The following is a 23,400-nucleotide window of genomic DNA, read 5'->3' as shown; positions in this document are numbered from 1 at the left end:
TGTAGTCCAGCAACATCTGGAGGTCCACAGGTCTCCCAACCCTTTTTTAAAGTATCCTGTCCCCAGACCACTTAGGGCTTTAAAAGCCAGCCCCCCCCCCCAAAAAAACGAATTGGTAACCAGTGACACTGAAACAAAACTGGAGCTGATGTATTTGATTCAAAACATTCCATAATGTATTTTCATTATCACTAATTGTCTTCTGCCAATTATTCTCAGCCATTCACACTATTAGTGGAATGGAAGCAACATCAAAGGAGCATTACTAAACTATGTTGACACGCCATTCTGAACCAAGAGAGATTAGAGGAAGAGCCACATACTTTAGGTTGGGCAGAAACTGAGATTCAAAATACCTGCCCACACTGTGATGGTTTTAGGGATAGGGAGTAGGTGTCAGGGTTGAGTTTTTATTTCTGTCTTCTGGTTAATGGGAATATTGATTTGTTTGTTGTTACCATCCAGCCAAAGTTTTCTATTACTGTTATGGGGGTGGGCTGGTTATTAATGTGTTATATGATCCCCCCTTTTTTCTGTTGTTGTGTGTGTGTGCATGTTCAGTCTAAGTCACTTGGGAACCTTTTGGGTTACAAGCGACTAATAAAGTTTAATTAATAATAATAATATAATAATAATAATGCAATAGCCACAGTTCATTTTCTAAGTACCAGCCTAGGACAAGCCTGTTAATGGAAAGAAAGCAATAAAGAGCAGAAGCAAAATAAGTGAATTTGAAGTGATTTCCCAGTGCAAGTAACTGCAACCTAGAACTGTAAGAGGAAGTGTTGAGCAGTGCTGCAAATAGCACTGTTAGGGGAACTTCTGGGGCTGATTTTTGGCAGGAAAATGATGTCTGAGAGGAAGGGTTAAGGCTAAAAACTTTTCTGCTGGGGCAATACAGCTGCATTTTGCTTAAGAAGAGGTGTGTCTGGTCCTAAGCATTTAATTTGAATATGCTGCTAACTATTACCAACATATTTCTTTTTTCCTACACCATCTCTCCAAAACTAGGGTGACTAACGTGTAGCTTGACCCTTAGCTGCAACACTGGGTAAACGCTATCTGAAAGATTAGGGCCAGGGGGCACATGCCAGTTGTGGCCGTGGCCAGAGAGAAAAGCAGGCAAAGCATCTAATGTGACTTTTAGCTTTGTACAGTAGACTGCATTCCAGACATATTTTGAAGTTTCTTAAACACTCAAATACACCTCTCTCCATCCTCAATCCAGGCAAGCAAGAGGAATGATCACACTTGAAGGACACATTCCAGCCAGGCAAAACATTTGAGGAACATGTGGAACAGGGCCAGGGAAGGGAGTTTCCTGGGGAGAGTCTCAAGGGCCAGAAAGAGGTGTATTGAGACCCATAGTGGGGACCCAGGCCTGCAGTTTTCCAATCCTGGATGAGATAGATGAGTTTCTTCCGTGCATTGTCTTGTTTCATAAAAAGAGAAAGCTGAAACTTGGTTTGTACTTTTCTGACAAGCAGTCTTGACAATGGACAATGGTATCTCACTTTGAATGGATTTGGAGTAACTATGTTAAGCACAGTGGTGCCATGGTCCAGGGTTGCAGGGGGTTGAAGACCCATTACCAATCCTTTTTTTCCCCTAAAAAAATGTTTAGGGGTACTCTCATTTTCCTACTCATATTGAAATACTGCCCCTCAATGAGGCCAAACATAGATTCACAAAATGTTTAGGGGTATGCATACTCCCAGAAAAAAGCACTGCCCATTACTATTTATGCAGCAGAATTCCTCCAGTGCATAGGCGCCGACTCCATGGGGCCTGAGGGGGCCCGAGCCCCCTCAAAAATTCGTTTGGGGGGCTCTGCCCCCCAATAATCTCGGGCGCCCCTCCAGTAGAGCGCTGCCGCCGTCCCTTCCTCCGCCTCCGGCTCCTGGGGCTGGGGGCTTTCCCCGGCCGGCGGGGCAGAGCTTCCCAGGGCCCCACCCAGCGGCCGCGCCTGCAAAAGTTGCAGCCCGAAGCGGCAACAGCAACAGCCCGCGGAGCAGCAGAAGTTCTTCGGAGAGAGCCGCTGCTGTGCCACCACCAGCCCCAACGTCACCATGTGAGCCCCGTTCGCAGGCGGAGGGGGACCGATCCTGATCTGGGGGGGTGGGCGGGCGTCGGGGCTCCCCGCTAGCTGCCCTGCTTGGGGTGGCGCCTCCCCGGCCTTAGGCCCCGGCCCGCAGCCCGGTTGCTCTCCCCCCCCTTTCGCTTTTGCACCCCGGCGCGCTGGCCCGTCCGGTTGCTCCTGGCCGCCACGGAGGGTAGTGAAAGTCGGCCGGACACTCTCTCGTTTCTTTTCCCAAGCTTGCGTGGCGTGGGCAGAGGCGCGGCCTCTAGGCATAGGCAGAGTGCCTTCGGGGACGCGTCTCCACCGACGCACAGAACGGCTGCAGCCCTAAAGTGGCCCGCTGCCGAAGTTGCGTTCTCACGCCTCTCCAAGGCTAGTCCTCCTCGGAGTAGACGCTACTGGCTTAAGTGCATTAATTTCACTGCGCCTGCTCCAAGTAAAACTTTTTGGGCAGCAGCCCCATGTCTACTTGGCAGTAAATCACCTTGAATTCCATGCTGGGTTAGGGCGGAAGCCTTAAAGGAAAGGGATGCACCCCCGCCTCCTCCCCACCTGCTCCCTCGCCAGCCAGCCGCGCGCCCTAGCCGGAGAGCCCCGGCCGTCCCCGTCGCTCAATCGGCTGGATCTCCCTTCAGCAGGCCGTGCTCACAACTCGGCCCAGGGACCCCCCAGCAGCGGATCTCCGGCCCACTGTATGCTCCAAAGGTAAACATTTAGGAATACAAAAAACACAAGAGTTTCAAGAGAATGGTGTGCAAATTCTGATACACTGGAACTTAACAGAAAACATACCGTATTTTTTGCACCATAACACTCACTTTTTTCCTCCTAGAAAGTAAGGGGAAATGTCTGTGCGTGTTATGGAGGGAATGCCTACGGGTGGCATGCCTACGGATTTTCCTCCTCTATAAACTACGTGCGTGTTATGGTCGGGTGCGTGTTATAGAGCAAAAAATACGGTAATTTAAGTCAGGCTGAAAGAAGACATTGCAGCACTCCAAATAATTTCCCAAGTATGTGCACAGGAAATAGTAGATCAAGCTGAAAGGCAACACATGGAGATCTGCATTGGTTACTGCAGCACATCCCATAATTGTTATGATGCTATAATTATAAGATTATTGTATAAACTTAGACGCTTGTGAAGGGGTGTGATTGTGACTATCATGGTTATGCACTGTACAATGGCAATTCCATTCCCTACACTGAACATGCTTCTACCACATCTGCAACCGAAATCCTATGTGCAATTACTTGGCAGCAAGTCAGCTCCACTTAATCCAATAGGGCTTACTCCAAATCTGCACATAGCTTGTATCATTAGAAATCGAATGATCAGCCAAGTTTGGCTTCTAGCAGAAATCCAGCATGCTGTCACGGCAGGCTGGGGATCACCTGCAAAACTTCAGCTCCATAGTCACTGGGAATAGATTGATTAACCAAATTGCTTGGAGTGGCAATTACAGATTGGAGGTGGAAGTGGGGAGGAAAGAGAGCAAAGAGCAAAGTAAGGAGCAAAGAGGCTGTCAACTTCCTTCTGGGAGCCCAAACATATGTACGGTTGTAGGAAGCAGTAGTTTGGCTTACCATGACATGTGAACGAGACCAAAGTGTTATGCCTTAACTATAGCTACCCTGTTGCAGTTCAACCAACTAGAAACTACATTTTGCCCATGTTGAAGTCACTTTTGTTTCAACAAGGTTGAATAAATATAGGATACTCCCTTGGGCAGGGGTGGCAACTTGAATAAGATATTGGGGGACCCAGGTAAGCCTCACCCTGCATAATTGATCACATGATAGAGTGTGCACACACTATTTGAATGGCAATGCCCATCAACTTTGGGGGGGCCCAGACCCCTCAAATATTTTATCAGGGGTGAAGATCCCTCACCCCCTAGGAGCTGGCTCCTATGTCCTTGGGTGTTAATTTGCTATCATTTTAAAACCTATTTTTAGTTCCTGTTGTAAGGTAATAAATGGCCTTCAGACATTTGTGGAAAGTGATTCATTAATAATAATAATAATAGTAATAATAATAATAGTAATAATAATAATAATAATAATAATAATAATAATAATAATAATAATTCTATTATTTCCATTCCTGCAACTGTATAAAGCAGAATCACCATAGGTCATTTTGTCCTATACAAGACAATATTCCTACTTAAGTTCCTGATATAGTTCTTTTTTTGCTTTTTCTAGGTTTCTAGTACCAGCTGTTGTTTCAGTTTCCTTCTTCACTTCTCTCTTTGCAACTTGTACAATAATCTGTCTGAATTTCCCTTCTTACACACATTGTCTCTCGTCTTTCTGTGTAAGCCCTGTGTGAGCCCCTGGTTTATTATTTCCTCTGAAGCTGAACCTACTTTCAGTCTTTAGTTTGAGAAGTGACTACAGGTTTTTTTTTTCCTTTAAAAAACCCCCTATACAACTAAATAAGGAAGCTGGTGGTAGGGTAATGAATTTCTAAAATTATTTCAAGGTAGTCAACCCACACCAAATGAAGTTACCATCTGTCATACAGACAACAATAAGTAAATAACACAATTACTATGTACATTTTAGGCTGAGTATGTTCAGTCATTGTTTTCCCTACTTTGAATTGAATGTAAGTTTCCTTGGCAAAAACAAGAGACTGAATATTGCTGCATTGGTTCAATTTACATATAAACACCAAAACAATCTGGCACGTGGGATCGTTTATGTAGGCTCACATATTATCGTATCTGTTTTCTCACTCTCTGTAGTTTGCCATGAGATCCCAATTGGGAAAATATGGTTAGTTCTAACTTCATAATAATGGTTTGCAAACTATGAATTCAAATTAGGGTTTGGAGCAGTATTTTCAGTTAAGACATCACACAAAACTGCTGTGGTCTAGCAAACAAACAGGAAATGAGATAGTTAATGAATAAATACTGATGGAGTGAAGAGAGTCTTCAGGGGCACAGGCAGGCATAACATATGAATTAATTAGGTAAAATAGAATAATCCCCTATATTTATAATAAATACTATTATTATTTATAGGTCATCTTTTTGGGCATAGCCCATCCAAAGTCAGCTTGCATTTCATTAAAACATCCAAGAACTAACCATTTTAAGGCAATTAGAAAATGTGAAAAGGAAACTATATGCTGACCTTTATGTTCACTACAGTGGTACCTTGGTTCTCAAACACCTTGGTTCTCAAACACTCTGGTTCTTAAACTCCAAAAACCCGGAAGTAAGTGTTCCGGTTTTTGAACATTTTTCGGAAGCCGAACATCCAATGTGGCTGTCGGCTATTGTACATGTTCACCATGCTTCTTGACAACCACACAATTAGCATCAATGTGAAAAGGACCTATGTGTGTACAGTTCCTCCATGCATACATGAAGGCCAGCCAATCAGGGTTGCTGTTTGCATATCAGACCCTATCACTGCCACCATCTTCAGGGACCCGCGCACCCACCAGACTTTTGCTGTGGGTGCCTAGCCTCCACCCCCACTGCCACCTCCACGCACCCCCCCCCATGGCACCACCTCTCCAAATGTTGGGAACTTTTCCCGTAGGGGAGTTTCTCCATTGTCTTTTTTTATCTGGGTTTCCATTTTCGGAACCATACAAACCACCTGATTCAATCTTCTCCTTCTTCCTTATCTTCCTTCACAGCCTGCCAACCCCAGCCCAAGCCCAATGGCATCTCAAGGCTCATGACAGATATTCAGTCCCGAAACATTGTTTTCAGTGCTGTATGACAAACTTGCTGCCACAAGTATCAACCTAATCTAGACTTTAGAAGGTGCTACCAGATTAGCACCCATAAAACTATGGGTTAAAAGGACATGCTGGGGTCTTTAGCCATGGTGTAGCAGCTAATGAGGCTTCTCTCAGTAACAGCACCATCCCAGAACACATCTGCCAGAGGACATTGATTGCCACTACAAAACAGGAGCCTCCAAGGCCACATTCTCTCCAGAAGTCTCCTGGGCCCCTTCCCGGATAGGGGCCATGTGTATGATACCAGTGGTGTGTGGTTTTCAGAGAATTTCTCCTTGCATGGGCTGATACCAAGAAGAGGAACATTATATACCATGTGGCACTAACCTTTTGTGCCTAGCAGTTCCCCCAAGTCTGTTTTCTGTGCTATTTTGAGACCCATCTCAATTATTTGTGGAGAGATGGAAGAACAGATTATAAATTTTTAGAGATCAGCCCTTTGCAGCCGATCACATTTCTGAATGCATGAGCTCATCCCAATGGGCTTCTTCCCTTACAAGGGTTATATCAACTAGCAGAGAAACTGATAGCTGTTCAGCTCTTGTAACCCATATTAAATTGTCAGTAGCATTATTTAAGAATACCTGAAGAATGGAGTAGGAATTTTGTTGGGGTTTTTTAGTGCTGTATTGAAACCTATGGGGCAGAAGGGCTGCAGAAAAAGAAAGAGAGCAGGAGAATTGCTCCACGTCCAAGCCCATTGCTTTGCAAGCCATTGATTCGATCTATGGCATCTTCAGACAGAAACTGTCAGGTAGCAAATGAGCAGCTTGTTTTGCTCCAGGTGGGCCCCCTAGTTTCTGCATGTAGAACTGTTTTGATTTTTCCGTTGTTGGTCTGGTAGCATCTGATCAAGCCTTAGAATCTGTTATCATACCATGCTTGGTTTTCCTGTGTCATATATCTAACCATTCTCAGACCTCAGAAGGGGGGGAACCCTCCCTCTTGCATTGTTCTCTGCAGCCTGGGGACCTGGCCTCGCCATTATATTTGCACATCATCCATAACCATTTCATGTAGCGTACACCATACATTAGTATACATAATATACATGTTATATTATACCTGTACATTATGTAACACCATACTTTTAAAGCACACCCCCCCTCAAAAAAGAGCTCTGGGAACCGTAGTTTGTTAAAGGTAGATTTGTTAAAGGTAAACTGCAATTCCTAGGATTCTTGGTGGGGGGTTAATTTATGGTGTGTATGCAGCCATGATTAGATTCACCCGTTATTAATTTTTTTTTACACCTTCAATCAGAGGTTTACCATTCAAGTTGTGCCGAAATGATCAACAAAGTTGAAAGTGTGGATTTGGGTGTGAGTTTAGCTGACCAGATAGATGCACAGCCTAAGGCGAGGTTGCTTCTACCACCAGTAGAGTAAACGACACTTGTTTGCAGTAGTCTAACTTTGATACAAGGCAGCTTCTGACTCGATATCTAGACAGCTACTTGAGTAGGAAGCTTTTTTTAAAAAGGCAGTGGCATGGAGATTGATGACCCCTATAAAACCTAAAAAGGTCACCCAGATAAATTATTATTATTTATTGTTATTAGGGAAGTTTTTAATGTTTGATGTTTTATTGTGTTTTTAATATTCTGTTGGGAGCCACCCAGAGTGGCTGGGGAAACCCAGCCAGATTGGTGAGGTATAAATAAATTATTATTATTATTACTATTATTATTATTTAAATTTATATAAATCAGGCACCATAAACTGGGACATTCTGTCATTATTTAATAAATGTACCACTCCACTTTTCTTAAAATACAGGTAAGCCAAAAATAAGTTTTGACCGAAAAACCCCCATTAATATAAAAACATAAAAGACCATGTTGAAAAAGGCCAGCTATCACCAGGATATCAGGATATCTGCATGAAACAGCCTTTGAAAGTGAGGTGTTGGCCTCCTTACAAAAAGTCTGCAGTATCAGAGTGGTAAGGCTTCCTTAGCAGTTAAACCTATGCGGGGGGGGGGGATATATGACATAAAAGATCCATAGGTTGGGCCATAGTCCTACAAAATGCTCTAGAGCAGGTGTCAGCAACCTTTTTCAGTCGTGGGCTAGTCCACCGTCCCTCAGACCGTGTGGTGGGCCGGACTATATTTTGAAAAAAATATATGAATGAATTCCTATGCCCCACAAATAACCCAGAGATGCATTTTAAATAAAAGTACACATTCTACTCATGTAAAAATACACTGATTCCCGGACCATCCGCGGGCCAGATTAAGAAGGTGATTGGGCTGCATCTGGTCCCCGGGCCTTAGGTTGCCTACCCCTGCTCCAGGGGGCGCTGTGCCGACATGCACATCATATATTTAAAGTGCTATGTTACCACTTTAAACAAACATGGCTTCCCCAAAGCATCCTGGGAAGTGTAGTTTGTTAAGGGTAGTGAGAGTTGCTAGAAGACCCTTATTCTCCTTAAAGAGCTTCAATTCTCAGAGTTCCCCATAAAGTGGAATTGATTGTGAAAACTCTCTGGAAAATGTAGTTCTGGAAGGGAAATAGAGGCCTCCTAAAAGCTGTCACCACCTTTAACAAACTACTGCTCCCATAATTCCTTAGGGGGAGCCATGACTGTTTCGAGTGCTATTATATGGTTAAATAGAACAGCATTCTAAAGCTTATTCAGTTCTTGAGCTTCAATAGAACTATAAATCCCTCTGCTGGTCAGTTTATTGCATTGCATGTGTTAATCGCATGCAAGCAGCAAGTTTAAAAAAGTTAAATGAAGGAAAATGCTTTCATTCAATAAGGCATGTTGCTTGCATATGCAAAAACCCATTGGGAATTGTAGGCTGAACAGGGCTGGTGGAGTTGGTGAAAAAACTGGATATTTCAGCAAGGCAACATTTTGAACAATATTCTGGATACTCAAAAACTGCATTTGGCTAGCGTTCTGCTATATTATTATTTTATTTATTGAATTTATATACCGCCCTATACCCAGGGGTCTCAGGACGGTTCGCAAAATAAAATCATGCTAATAATAGCAGCAGCATTAACAATATAACTTAGATGGAAACACAACATGTAGATATTTTTGAAACCTGAAAAGGTATATAAATGATTTTAAATAAGTCCAGCAACATTTCAATGCAGCCAATGTAAGTGACATTTCTAGTTGCCAGAGACTTTGTGAGGTGGCACATATTGCTCAACAATTGCTGCTGAGGCAATAGCGTAAAGGAGAAACATACTTTTAATGGTACAAAATAAGGAATATTTTTCAATTTATTATTATTATTATTATTATTATTATTATTATTATTATTATTATTATATCCCAATAAATAGATGAATGTCAAAGGTGCCTGTACAGACTTGTTGAATTTCATTTTCGATTTACAGCTTTGTAAACTCAAGCTCATATCATGTTAAAAACTGTGCTGGTATTCTCTTTTTTAAAAATGTAACGTAGAGAGCATCCCAGAATTCCATACACTTCACCAGAAAGTACTTATTCACATAATGCATAATGAATTCATGGAATTTGTTGCCACACACTGCTGGCTGCTAGTTTAGGTGGTTTCCAAAGAGTTTAGACAAATTCCCAGCTATTCATTTTGATGGCCATTTGCAACATCTGATTTCAGAGGCAGTGTATCTTTGACAAGCAACAATGGGAGAGATCTTTTTCTTCATTCCCAGCTTGCAGGTTTCCCAAAAGTGTCTGGCTGACCACTGGGGAAAACAGAATGTTGGACTTGATGGACTTTTGATCTGACCCAGAAGATGAAGAACTTATAGCTAGGGAATGGTGAATAAGTTAGTTTCACTTTCTGTCCATTTTTCCAATCTTGAATTCAGTTCTCTACGTTTCAATATTACCCTGAGAATTTTTTTAAAAGGTCCTCTTAAAAATTCATCAGCATTTTAATGCAAAAGTTTTAGAAAGATTTATCTTGGATTGTACCACTTCAGGTTCTAAATGTGTGTGTACATTTTAATGTCCCCTTTGAAGGCAAAAATCCATATAGAAATGTAGCACATTTAGGCTGAGTCCTTTTCAAAGACATGCTAGTTTTGTAGGTCATAGAATCATAGAACCATAGGATTTTAGCATTGGAAGGGACTCCAAGGGTCATCTAGTCCAACTCCCTGCAATGCAGGAATCTCAACAAAGCATCCATGAAAGATGTCCATCCTGCTTTTAAAGCTCCAAGGAAGGAGAGTCCACAACCTCTCAGTGGAGTCTGTTTCACTGTCAAATAGCTTTTACGGGCAGAAAGCTCTTCCTGATGTTTAGTCGGAATCTCCTTTCTTGTAATTCAAATCTATTGGTTCGGGTCCTACCCTCCAGGGCAGGAGAAAACAAGCTTGCTCCATCTTCCATGTGACAGCCCTTTAGATATTTGAAGATGGCTATCATATTTCCTCTCAATCTCCTCTTTTCCAGGCTAAACATACCCAGCTCCCTCAACCGTTCCTCATAAGGCTTCGCTCCCAGACCCTTTCTCATCTTGGTCGCCCTACTCTGCATATGTTGCAGCTTGTCAATATCCTTCTTAAATTGTGGTGCCCTGAGAAGTCAGAGATGTGATCTGCCCCTTATATCCTAAAGCGGTACAACCGACACAACAAATTACACACCTAGTCCTCATGAACAGCTCCTGTGTTGCAGAAATATTGAAAGCTACCATTGTTATTGCGTCTGTTGCAGTGATGCGGAATATATAATTCTCACCATACAGCAAAGATGCCATCCGTTAGGGTGACATGTCATCAGTCTTATTTGTAACTGGCATCTGGGTCATACCCCCCTCGAGTCGTGCTTCAAAACAATGCTGTCTAACCACAAGTACTATCTCTGAGTAATAAGTAAAATATAGCCATAATATCAAGCTGGTTCTCAAACTCTAGGTGGCAGCTTATTCCATCATTTTTTCTCAGATGAAAGCATCAGTATGAAAGCAGTAGTATGCTATAGTTTATGCTTCTGACTGTTTATGAAAAAGTAAAACTATGGGAAATGGCATGGCAGTCTGAGTTACAAGCATCAGTTTAATTTGTACACATTGTGGGTGGCAAACACTATAAGTGCTACTTCAGGGTGGGTTAGAACAAGGCTTTTGGCACAATATATTTACTGTGAACCTAAGATTTTAGATCAGGTGTGAACAAGGTCGATGAGGATCTGTTGGTAGTTCTTTGAGCAATTCCCCACCCACTAGACCAGGCTTCCTCAAACTCAGCCCTCCAGATGTTTTTGGCCTACAACTCCTATGATTCCTAGCTAGCATAACCAGTGGTCAGGGATGATGGGAACTGTAGTCTCAAAACATCTGGAGGGCCGAGTTTGAGGAAGCTGCACTAAACCTCCAAATCAGGTTGCTAAAATGGAGAAAGCTGGGGAGAAAATGAGTGTATTTGCAATGTAGAAAGACAGTGAACTGTGCTCAGGGAGGGGCCATATCTCAGTGGAAAAGCATCTGCCTTGCAGGTGGAAGGTTGCAGGTTCAATCCTTGGCATCTCTAGGTAGTGCTGGCATTGTCTGAAACCCTGGTGAGTCATGGCAGATAATATAGTGCAAGATGGACCAATGGACTGACTCAGTACAAGGTAGCTTTCTATATTTCATATACTGAAAACAAATCCTGATCGGACCTTGCACTCAGGCAACCCTGTTCAGGAAAACTAACACAATATTTCCCACACCACATCTGAACATGCCCTTTAGAGCCCATCACAATTCCTGTTTCAGCTTCCCTGCTATTTCATGAAATATATGGCGCTGTAGTCTAAACCACTGAGCCTCTTGGGCTTGCCGATCGGAAGGTCGGCAGTTCGAATCCCCACGATGGAGTGAGCTCCCATTGCTCTGTCCCAGCTCCTGCCAACCTATCAGTTCAAAAGCACACCAGTGCAAGTAGATAATTAGGTACTGCTGTGGTGGGAAGGTAAACGGTGTTTCCGTGCACTCTGATTCCGTCACAGTATTCCATTGTGCCAGAAACGGTTTAGTCATGCTGGCCACATGACCTAGAAAACTGTAGACAAACGGCGGCTTCCTCGGCCTGAAAGCGAGACGAGCGCCGCAACCCCATAGTCACCTTTGACTGGACTTAACCGTCCAAGGGATCTTTACCTTTTTACCTTTACCTAATAGCTATAGTGTTGAAAATACCTCACAGAGTACTTTGCAAAATACCAAACTTTTCTTCTTTTCTGTTGCTTCATGAGCGGAACGAGGCTCATAGCATTAGTTGCTACTGCTTATTCCCTATGTGAGGTCATAATCCTTGCTTTTCAAATATCTTAATCTTTTTTCCATTGCTACCAGCTGGAATGTCAAAAACAAAGGATTACATCTCCACTAATGGAAGGCTTGCTCCCTTTCTCACAGTATTCAACGGGAGCTGTGAATATTTGGTGCCACTGATATTACAGTGAAAGTTGCCCAGCAATATCTAATGGGATTCAGTGGCTAGGATCAGAATAGTCTAGCCTAACACATTGTGGATTGGGCTGGCTCCTGACAACCACACTTGCCTGGAACTTGATAAACTCAATAGGTTATATCCAGCATGAGTCTTACTCAGAGTAGGTGCACTGGGATTAATGCATAGGACAAATTTTGTTCGAGTAATTCAAAGTGAACTCTGGGTGTACTCTGAGTTGGTTACAACCTAGTACGTGTGATTGTGTGAGTAAATATTTTCACTGACTTCTAACTTGAAGGTTCTCACTTTGACTTTTAGGCTTACAAGTCTTAGGAGCAAGTGAAGGACTATCTACTCCCATATGAGCCTGTATCAGATGCCCTGTTCCAGGTACCACCTTCTGGGTCGCAAGGTAGGTTATGACCAGCAGTCCAGCCTTTGCAGTGGTGGTGCCCTGGTTCTGGAATATTATCCTCAGGAATATTCAGCTGGCATCAGTGTTGTTACCTTTCAAGCACTTAGTGAATACATTCTTATGTCCTAAGCTTTTAATGATTAATTTTATTCATGCCGTTTTCCTTTTTGTTGTTTTTATCAATGTTTTTGTGGGGTTTTTGTGCTGCTTTCATCTTCTGCTTTGTTGCAATCTTTGATTTTTATATGTTCTGGACTGCCTCATTTTGCTAATCATCTTCAGCTGAAAGTCCGTCTAAAAAACTCTTCAATAAATAAAATAATTATATGAAGAAAACATTATGAAATAATACCACCAATATTCTGAAAGAAGCCAAATCTGGGTAGCAGAACCTAGAACATTTCATTGATCTAGAGAGAAAAAGGGAGCATGCAACATTCTTATCACTCAAGTACTGTTATTATCAGTAGTCCCTTAGTCATGTTGTTCTGATTCAAAATAAGCCATTATGGCTTAATAAGCTTAAAAGTTTGAAAACAAACGTAGAAAGGGTGTATAAACAGGATAAAGATCTCAAGGAAAAAGTGAGGCAAAGCTTGTAAGCATAACAGGAAGTGGATGTGACACATTGGAACTTAACACTAAGGCTGTTGCCTATAAAAAGCTACATTTATTTCATAATTCTCATGTCACTCAGCAAGTGTTTCCTCTTTACTCCAGAGTATTATGAAACTTTCTATGGATTTGGATGTGGCATTCATGCAGCTCTTTCCCGAAACCACATGCAGCACACAATGTATTCTTTGAGACAAAAGATTGCTAATTCAGACTCAAATAAATGCCTGCTATCAAATCAGTAAGTTGGTCCAAGAACCCACTGAGACCACAATCACAGCACCTTGTTCCTTGTGCACAGTTCTGGTTGTTGTTTTTTTACCGTGGTTTAAGCTTTAATTAATTCAGCTTAATTGCAAGAGCTGATAATAAGCAACAACTCTGAGACTTGACACTTTTTGAGAAACTCCAAGAGCAAGAACTGATTGGAAAGAAGCATGCATGCGTACTACTGCCCTGGCTCTCAATGGATGAAAAACGTGAACTTGGATTGTGGTTTCTGACACAATCTTTAATGCTCAAATCAGAGCAGTACATAGGCAAGGCAAAGGTTAGAGGCCCAGCATAGCCCAGCTTTAGTGAGGCAAGGGAGAAGCATATTTGGACTGGGCAAGCAAACAGGCACTTCTTCCAGTGTGGTGGGCCTGAGCCATCTGCTCAGAGTGGCATCTCCATGTCAACACAGGCTCAGAGCCAGACTTGTACCTCAGCATCTCCTATGCAGGGGGAGACTAGCTGTTAGGGAAAGGTGGTTGGGAGAGTTCCTGTGGAGCCAGCTGATCATGGCTGATGCCTAACCCACCTTCTTCTCCCAACAGCCTTCTGAGTCCCTCTCTGGGGTCTGATTCTGTGCCCCCATCTTCCTTCCCATACAACTCTGAAACCTCCTGAGGACCAGGCGAGGTCTGGCTCAACCTACTCCCTGGGTTCATCCAAGTCCAACTCCTCGAGCATCCTGATCTGACCATCCTCTCCAAGACATTCTCACGAGGCTCATGGCAGCTACCCACTCTAGATTTTATATTAGCATAATTTTAGTTAGGTCAGTAACCCTGAAAAAATTGACCATGGTATCTTGTTGTCTTAAAGTTCAGGCAAGAAACTGGAGACTAAAAATTCAATATTTTCTTTTGCAAGTGTTTTCTTACTACAAGGCTTTTCACTGTGTTTAAACTTGCTCAATGTCAAAACACAGTTTGTTCCACTTGTTCTCTTTGCTATAGAAACAAAGCAAACTAAGAACTATTGTCCGTCCTTTAAATGGAATTATTTTACAGCCTTTGGGATCTTTCACATGATTTCTCTGTATAATCTATTACAGTGTGATAGTTACACTTTTTAATTCATGTATCATTTCCCCTTGTTTCCTTGAGTCTTTAAAGTCCACTCCATGCACAGATGTTGCAATGCATTTTTAATTGGTAGGGATGTGTGTCTTTGAATTCAAGGAGGACCAGCTTTTTAAATATTGAAGGCCACCCATGCTATGTGCACACAGTAATTACTGGAAGCCATTGAGGTGATATTGCTGAAGGTAGACTAACTTAAACTGGTTTTGCAAGGACTTACAGCAATCTAAGCTGTATCCCACAGGAGCATTATCAACACTGCAGCAATGGACACACAATTGTCAAACAAATCCACAACCGATTGGATATTGCCCATAAAAAGCAACACCTACACAAAGTGTTCCATGTACACTTTTAGGAACGTATTGCTTCTGGGTGAAAATGACTTGAGTGGAATCTGATAGTAAATTATAGTATTGTTTATCCATGGAGTAGTGTTAGATAAAATGCAGTAGGCAGTTATAGCAATAATATGTTATTATTTATATCCTGGTCTTCTGCAGTTGCACTTGGAAGGGCTTATAAGAAAATCTACACAGGCATACATAAAATCCAATTAAAAGCAGTATTTTAAAAGCAGTTAGTCAAATACATTATGGCTGCAACATGCTTACCTGGGAGTACAGTGGTACCTTGGAAGTTAAACAGTATCCGTTCCGGAAGTCCGTTCAATTTCCAAAACATTTGGAAACCAAGGCATGGCTTCCGATTGGCTGCAGGAAGCTTCTGCAGCCAATCAGAAGCCATGTCGGACGTTCGGGTTCCAAAGAATATTTGCAAACTAGAACACTCACTTCTGGGTTTGCAGTGTTCAGGAGCCAAAGCATTTGACTTGCAAGGTGTTCGGGATCCAAGGTAAAACTGTAAATTGTTTAACATAGCTGCAGCTGAGGCAACAGCCAATTTCATATGTCAAGTATTGAAAGTCTATCAAAACATTTTCAACTTCCATGAAAAAGTGCTTAGAGAGTGGAACAGATGCAACTTAGCTGGAAGGACATGGTGCCACCAGTGAAAAGGCCTCTTGCTCATGCACTGAGAGAAAGGCTTCATACGTAGGTCCATTTTGAAGTCCATCCCTCTCTGCATTGGGACCAAGTGTTCCTTAAGATAGTCCCAAGCCACTAAGGGCTGCCATGTTAAACCTAATACTTAGCACAGTTGTTGTTTAAGGCACATGCAATGGACCTGTAATAAACCATACTACATGTAATTATAGTAAGTGTACATATCTGCCTTGCTCCAGCAATCCTTTTTCCAGCCTACAAGGCATCTTCCATTCAGTAGACGAAACAAATTTGTGCAGGGAGAATTATTCCCAGTTACTCTTAGCCAAAAAAAGGCTTGAAGAGTTAAATACTGCCTCATCTTCTCTCATATCCACCTGGCCAGTCTTTAGTCACGGAGGTGAAACCTAATCAGGACAGAGATCACGTAGCTTGTGGAAACTCAGCTTTCAATTACTAGGCAATGTTACTTGGTTTCTTTTCAGAGCTGAGCCAAAGGGAAGGTGAGATTCATCAGGTGTGAAAAGCCAGTCTCTTTCTGGTGAATGTCTGGGCTGGGGAGAGAAGTCCTGTATAAGGGGATAGAGTGGGCAACCTTTTAGCCTGCAAAGACTATATCCAATGGTGAGAGCTGCTCGGGGACTGCATGTAGGTGGTGTACATCTGCTCACAAACATTCACCTAAATACACGGCTTGATGGGGAGGAGAAGGGCAGACCAATCTCAACCCCAGAGGGAGGGCAGAAGCCAGACCAGTCCTTGACTCAAATGTGAGGAAGGGCAGACCTCTCTATTTGGAATGCAGGCATTGTGCTTGCTATAGCTGAGAGCTTCCAAGAGGAAGCATCGCAGTCCTTATCCATGCCCCTCTTGAATAGGACACCTCAGGAACAGCCCATCCCATTTTACTGTCTGGGGTGACGTCTGGAGTCTACCAGAGCCTCACTTACTGGGGTTGCACAGCGTGAGTGACTTCCAGTGAGATCTCACGAGATCTCATGCAAGCTCTGCAAGATCTCATGAGAGGTTCTCGTTCTCCTGCGGGATTTCTTCACCCGAGGCGGCTGCTTCAGTCTGCCTCATAGGCAGCCCAGTCCTGAGAAACCCATTTACGGCAGGATATGACGCGGGTGGTTCTGTGGGTTAAACCACAGAGCCTAGGGCTTGCCGATCAGGAGGTCGGCGGTTTGAATCCCCACGACGGGGTGAGCTCCCATTGCTCGGTCCCTGCTCCTGCCAACCTACCAGTTCGAAAGCACGTCAAAGTGCAAGTAGATAAATAGGTACTGCTCCGGCGGGAAGGTAAACGGCGTTTCCGCGTGCTGCTCTGGTTCACCAGAAGTGGCTTAGTCATGCTGGCCACATGACCCAGAAGCTGTACCCCGGCTCCCTCAGCCAATAAAGCGAGATGAGCGCCGCAACCCCAGAGTCGGCCACAACTGGACCTAATGGTCAGGGGTCCCTTTACCTTTACAGTGGTGCCCCGCAAGACGAATGCCTCGCAAGACGAAAAACTCGCTAGACGAAAGGGTTTTGCGGTTTTTGAGCTGCTTTGCAAGACGAATTTCCCTATGGGCTTGCTTCGCAAGACGAAAACGTCTTGCGTTTTTTGCAAGTTTGTTTCCTTTTTCTTAACACCCTTAATACAGTTGCGACTTGACTTCGAGGAGCAACTCATAGAACGCGGTGTGGTAGGCTTTTTTGAGGTTTTTGGTGATTTTTGAAGCTTTTCCAAAACTTTTCCAACACCGTGCTTCGCAAGACGAAAAATTCGCTAGACGAAAAAACTCGAACGAATTAATTTCGTCTTGCGAGGCACCACTGTACCTTTATGGAGCCTAGGGTGGCAGAGGCGGCAGAGAGCAAAGAGCAGCAGCAGAATCCTCCGACAGCTAACAATCCTGCTCTATTTATTTCTTTAATATGTGTGTGTTTCATATGGAAAAGGAAATGCATTTTCAGACCATTTTTATAAACAAAGCAAAAAATGAAAAGGCAGAAATGTAACAGCAGTAGCACGATAAGAAAAATACGGAGTCATTCTAGATCTTAATTTTTTTAAAAAAAATTACCTTTGATTTAGGCAAAGAGGTAAACATGCTAAAGCAGTGTCTCAGATCACTGATTTGTCTGTCTGACAAATGGGTTGGCTGACCTGGCCTGTTCTAGATGGGTTTGCAGAGATGCAGAGCCTCCAGTCCTTCAAATGTTACTAGACTCCCATACCTTGATTATTAATGTATATTGCATTCTCTTTCATGTGGAGATCTGCCTGGCTCCTTCCCTGCTGACAGAAATTGAAAACGTTTTCCTTGAAAAAGGCTTTTAAGATCCAGCTCTGCTGCTGTTTTTAATTATTTCAATTGCTGCTTTTTATGGCTGCGCTATTGCATCCATAATGCAAGGGTAGAGAACCTGTGGCTCTCTAGATGTTGCTGGACTCCAGCTTCCAGCATTCTTGGCCACTAGCCTTGATGGCTGGGGTTCATGGACATTTGTTGTTGTTGTTGTTTAGTCATTTAGTCATGTCCGGCTCTTCGTGACCCCATGGACCAGAGCACGCCAGGTACTCCTGTTTTCCACTGCCTCCCGCAGTTTGGTCAAACTCATGCTGGTAGCTTCGAGAACACTGTCCAACCATCTCGTCCTCTGTCGTCCCCTTCTCTTGTGCCCTCAATCTTTCCCAACATCAGGGTCTTCTCCAGGGAGTCTTCTCTTCTCATGAGGTGGCCAAAGTATCATGGACATTAAAGGTAAAGGGACCCCTGACCATCAGGTCCAGTTGTGACTGACTCTGGGGTTGCGGCACTCAACTTGCTTTATTGGTTGAGGGAGCTGGCGTACAGCTTCCGGGTCATGTGGCCAGCATGACTAAGCCGCTTCTGACGAACCAGAGCAGTGCACGGAAACGCCGTTTACCTTCCCACCGGTGTGGTACCTATGTATCTACTTGCACTTTGACGTGCTTTCAAACTGCTAGGTTGGCAGGAGCAGGGACCGAGCAACAGGAGCTCACCCCATTGCGGGGATTCGAACCACCAACCTTCTGATTGGCAAGTCCTAGGCTCAGTGGTTTAACCCACAGCGCCACCCATGTCACATCATGGACATTAGCATCCAACAAAATCAGGAGGACCCAAGTGAACCACCCCAGTCTTAAAGGAACAGATTCATAGTTTTAGGACACTCCTAGAACTAGGGGAGGTACAAGCGGCTTCTGTCATAGAATGCCTGTCCCCAGCTAAAGCTGGTGTGCCAGCTGCAATCACTCTAGACAGAGACAGTCTAGCAATTCTTTTCCATAATCTTGCAGCCTTCAGATGAGAGTGCTCTAATTCTTTGAAGACTGTTCAGAGACTGCAAGAAAAGCAAGATCATGATCAGATGCTTCTCCTTCAGGTGTTTCTGCCTTCTGAGGAGAGATGAGTAGTGCCCACTCTGGTTTTATTATTTTTATTTATTAAAACATTTATATACCACCCTTTATCCAGTTTGGATCTCAAGGTGTGCAACATAAGTTAATGCATTTTTAGAATTAGGCAATCAACAGTTTTTAAAAGGCACAACAACAACACAGGCCTTTTCTCTATGTTGCTTCTATCTGCCTTTAAAAAGTCAGTCTTCTATTCCGACCATATATTTCGATGGGGTGTTGTTGTTCTTGGGTTGTTTGTTTGGAATAGGCCCTGAAAATCATTGCCTATTTGTGTTAAATGCACATAAATCACTCTTGCCTGTTTTATTGTATTTTAAACATGTTGTAAACCAGCTTGGGAATTCCAGTTAGTAGGAGTGCAAATAATCCAAATGCATAAAATAATGCAAACCCCTTCACTCTTTCTCTTCTTTTTGGGGATACTTAGAGGAGAGCAAATGTGCTCTGGTTCCCTGTGTCACCACCAGTCTAGAAAGCAGTGACCTTATTCTGACTGGTTATGCTTGCCTGCAGTGATACCAACAGACTCACTACATAGAATCATAGATCTAGTTCAACCCCCTGCAATGCAGGAATATTCACCTGTCTCATACGGGGATCGGACCTGCAACCTTGGAACTATCGGCAAGGTTGGACTAGCATGAGGAGAGAGAGAACACTGTGCATTTGTGTGTGCGGAATTGTATCAAAGCAGCAACCTGTGTAATACTGACCGTGGACAGCTGGGTACAGTATTTTTTAAAAGGGTAGAAGCAAGGGCTGCTCTAAAATGTCAGTGAAGCCAAGATCAGGGATAAAGAACCTCTGGCCTTTTCAGATGTTGATGGATATCTTCCATCATCCCTGACCATAGGCTGTTGTGGCTGGGCCTTGCATATTATCAGTTCTCAAACAAGTCCATCAAAAACAGAAGCCTTGTGGGACATCTTTGTCTTCATACTCCCTTGTCTTTCTCGATACAGTAGTGCAAAAAAATAACAGTAGGGTATTACTAATGAATGTTGCCGATAACAGATCACGGTAATGAGGGATTATGAAACAAGTTTGCAGGAAGATGTGGCGCAAGCCCCTTCTGCATTCTCCTACAACTTGAGGAACTCTGCAGGTTATCGTCTTGTGCACTAGTTCATTATGTTGTACCATTTGTTTTTAACCTTGGCTTGTCCCTAAGACATCTGCTCTGCTGTGATTAATAATGCTGATAGAAATAAATTGTTGAAGGGGAGTGCTGCATTGCATGACTAATTACCCTCCTAAATTATGTGTTCATAAATGGGCTTTTTTTAATATTAAAAAACACATGCACCGTGATCCACACATACACAGAGAGATAAATGAAACCTTGCTAAACTACCCAAATTCAGAGCAGCAGCAGCACACTTGCTGAGGTGACTTTACAATGGGAGTCCTTCACTTTTCCCCACATACATTTTTGTTAACCACACACTGCCTTAACTGCCCTTCATTCGGCCTGGGTATTATTCCCTATCTTCCAAGGTGAAAAAGAGTACCTTCATAATCAGAATGAGAAAGAATAGGTGGAACGCAATTTTGTATTGTTTCACGTTCCTGCCAGGAAGTGTTTTGTTGAGCAAAGCTAGGCTACCAATTTTAACGGACAGAAATTGGGGGACCCAGAGGAGTGTGTGTAAATAAATAATTGCTAAATTCTTCCATAAAGCGTAAGACCTTTGAGTTCCAGGGTTAGATGAACACGTTCCTATGCTCCTAACCTATATCTCAGCACGTCAGCGCTACCTTCCATTTGTCCTGTAGCAGAAGCCTTCAATGTTTCCAGACCCAGGACACACTTTTAGACATGCATTTGGTGCCCCCACAGGAGGCAGTGATGGTCACCAACCTACAGCAGATGACTTTAGAAGAAGAAGAAGAGTTTGGATTTGATATCCCGCCTTTCACTCCCTTTAAGGAGTCTCAAAGCGGCTAACATTCTCCTTTCCCTTCCTCCCCCACAACAAACACTCTGTGAGGTGAGTGGGGCTGAGAGACTTCAAAGAAGTGTGACTGGCCCAAGGTCACCCAGCAGCTGCATGTGGAGGAGCGGAGACTCGAACCCGGTTCTCCAGATTACAAGACTACCGCTCTTAACCACTACACCACACTGGCTCTAGAAGAGGGTTAGAAGAGGGTTAGGCAAATTCATGGAGGACAGGACTACTGATGGCTACTGGTCATGAGGGCTATGCTCTGCATCCACAGCTGGAAGCAACAATGCTTCTGAAAACTAGTTACTGGAAACCACAGGAGGGGAAAGTGCTCTTGCGTTCGAATCCTGCTTGCATTTGGTTGGCTACTGTGATAACAGGCTGCTGGTTTGATGGGCCACTGGCCTGAGCCAGGCTCTTCTTTTGTTGAAGTTGTGCCACAGAAGTTACCAACAAGTGGCGCTGTGGTCTAAACTACTGAGCCTCTTGGGCTTGCTGATCAGAAGGTTGGCGGTTCGAATCCTTGAGACGGGGTGAGCTTCCATTGCTCTGTCCTAGCACCTGCCAACCTAGCAGTTCAAAAGCACACCAGTGCAAGTAGATAAATAGGTACCGTTGTGGCGGGAAGGTAAATGAATGTTCCGTGCGCTCTGGTTTCCGTCACAGTGTTCCGTTGCACCAGAAGCGGTTTAGTCATGTTGGCCACATGACCTGGAAAGCTGTATGTGGACAAACGCTGGCTCCCTCTGCCTGAAAGTGAGATGATTCTGCAACCCCATAGTCACCTTTGACTGGACTTAATCATCCAGGGGTCCTTTACCAACAAAACACTCCCAGTAAAATTTGTCATCTGACTAGCGGGCCACTAAAAATTGTTTTGCAGGCCTCATCTATCTCATGGGGCATAGTTTAGCCTTCTCCTTTTTAGAGGTATAAACTTTGCAAAATGTGAAAACCTGGAATTTAAAACGTAGAATGAACAGTGTAATCACCAGATATATTGGTAGTTCTTTCTTCCTTTTAAAGAGTTTTAGATATAGCATCACAAGTCGACAACAGATTGGGTAGTACACTTATTCAAAGACAGAGGGCAACTTGGCCATTGTAAAATGTCTTTCATTTTCCGAGAAGTAGTTCAAAGATTCAGTGCCACTTCAAAGTACCACTCTGGCAATGAACTGCCAAATTGGAAACAACTTATTGCATGGAATCTTGAGGTTACCAAGGCATAAAGAGAAATACTCGAGGATCTGTGTCAGACAGAAGATAAACATTTCTGAAACACAACTCAACTATAGTGGGCTAAGAAAAGGCAAGGAATTTAGAAGGTGATTCAGAATACCAAAGGAAAACCAGTGTATGTTGGCAATGCTTCTGTCATAACCGACTTTAGAAAAGGCTGCAACCCAGTTGTGGATCCTGGACTGTCCGCTGAAGTCCAGTGCCCCATCACACTAAGTGGAAACACATCACACACAAAAAAGAGGACAGAGGAGGTTTGCATAAAATTGGCATATGCTAATTCCTAGGCTATGGGACGCGGGTGGCGCTGTGGGCAAAAGCCTCAGCGCCTAGGGCTTGCCGATCGAAAGGTCGGCGGTTCGAATCCCCGCGGTGATGTGCGCTCCCGTTGCTCGGTCCCAGCGCCTGCCAACCTAGCAGTTCGAAAGCACCCTCGGGTGCAAGTAGATAAATAGGGACCGCTTACTAGCGGGAAGGTAAACGGCGTTTCCGTGTGCGGCTCTGGCTCGCCAGAGCAGCGATGTCACGCTGGCCACGTGACCCGGAAGTGTCCCCGGACAGCGCTGGCCCCCGGCCTCTTGAGTGAGATGGGCGCACAACCCCAGAGTCTGTCAAGACTGGCCCGTACGGGCAGGGGTACCTTTACCTTTACCTTTAATTCCTAGGCTATAGATGAAAATTGTGAAATCATTGTTCTACTTTACAAAGAAATGCAACACATCTCACCATAGTGGGGGGAACTTAGACCAGGTGACCCATATGCTTGCTGAGTCTTCTGCACAGAGGCTAACTATTAGTGAATCAACTTCAAGATCACTGACCTCCTTTGTCTTTAAACTGTACTTGGACCAGTAGGCTTTTCAGCAGAGGACTGCCCTCCATAAAGTAGGCCACCTGGCTGCCGAGGCTTGGGGTTAGGTGAGTGTTAAGCCCAAGATCTGAGTGTATGGGATATATATTTTGAGTGGTGTTGGGAATGGAGTCAGAGACCCCTCATAAACAGAAGGCTGAATATGAACAAAGAAGAAACAACACTCCAAACTAAGCAGTATAGCTCAGTGGGTGTCAGTCTATTTGGGTGAATGGGGCCCTGCCCCACCAACTCCAGTCTGCCAGCAGCCTGCCCCACCTGCCTGCCTTCTGA

At 43.7% G+C, this 23,400-nt stretch overlaps 1 protein-coding gene across 2 annotated transcripts in view; it reads left to right on the top strand.

Annotated features, from left to right (window-relative positions):
- HDAC9 (histone deacetylase 9) overlaps positions 1 to 23,400 on the top strand; it is a 484,232-nt gene that overhangs the window by 4,323 nt on the left and 456,509 nt on the right. Inside the window, exons 2-3 of one of the 2 annotated variants that reach the window (XM_082193888.1) lie at positions 12,565 to 12,658; positions 14,095 to 14,318. The gene's annotated coding sequence lies outside the window, so the exon portion shown is untranslated. The remainder of the gene's footprint in view (positions 1 to 12,564; positions 12,659 to 14,094; positions 14,319 to 23,400) is intronic. The other variant, XM_082193889.1, reaches the window with a different exon arrangement.

This window comes from Podarcis vaucheri, assembly GCF_965113315.1.
Source record: "Podarcis vaucheri genome assembly, chromosome: 12".
Classification (NCBI taxonomy): Eukaryota; Metazoa; Chordata; class Lepidosauria; order Squamata; family Lacertidae; genus Podarcis; species Podarcis vaucheri.
Note: the sequence above shows the minus strand (reverse complement) of the source record. Positions and strands in the feature narration are given on the sequence as shown.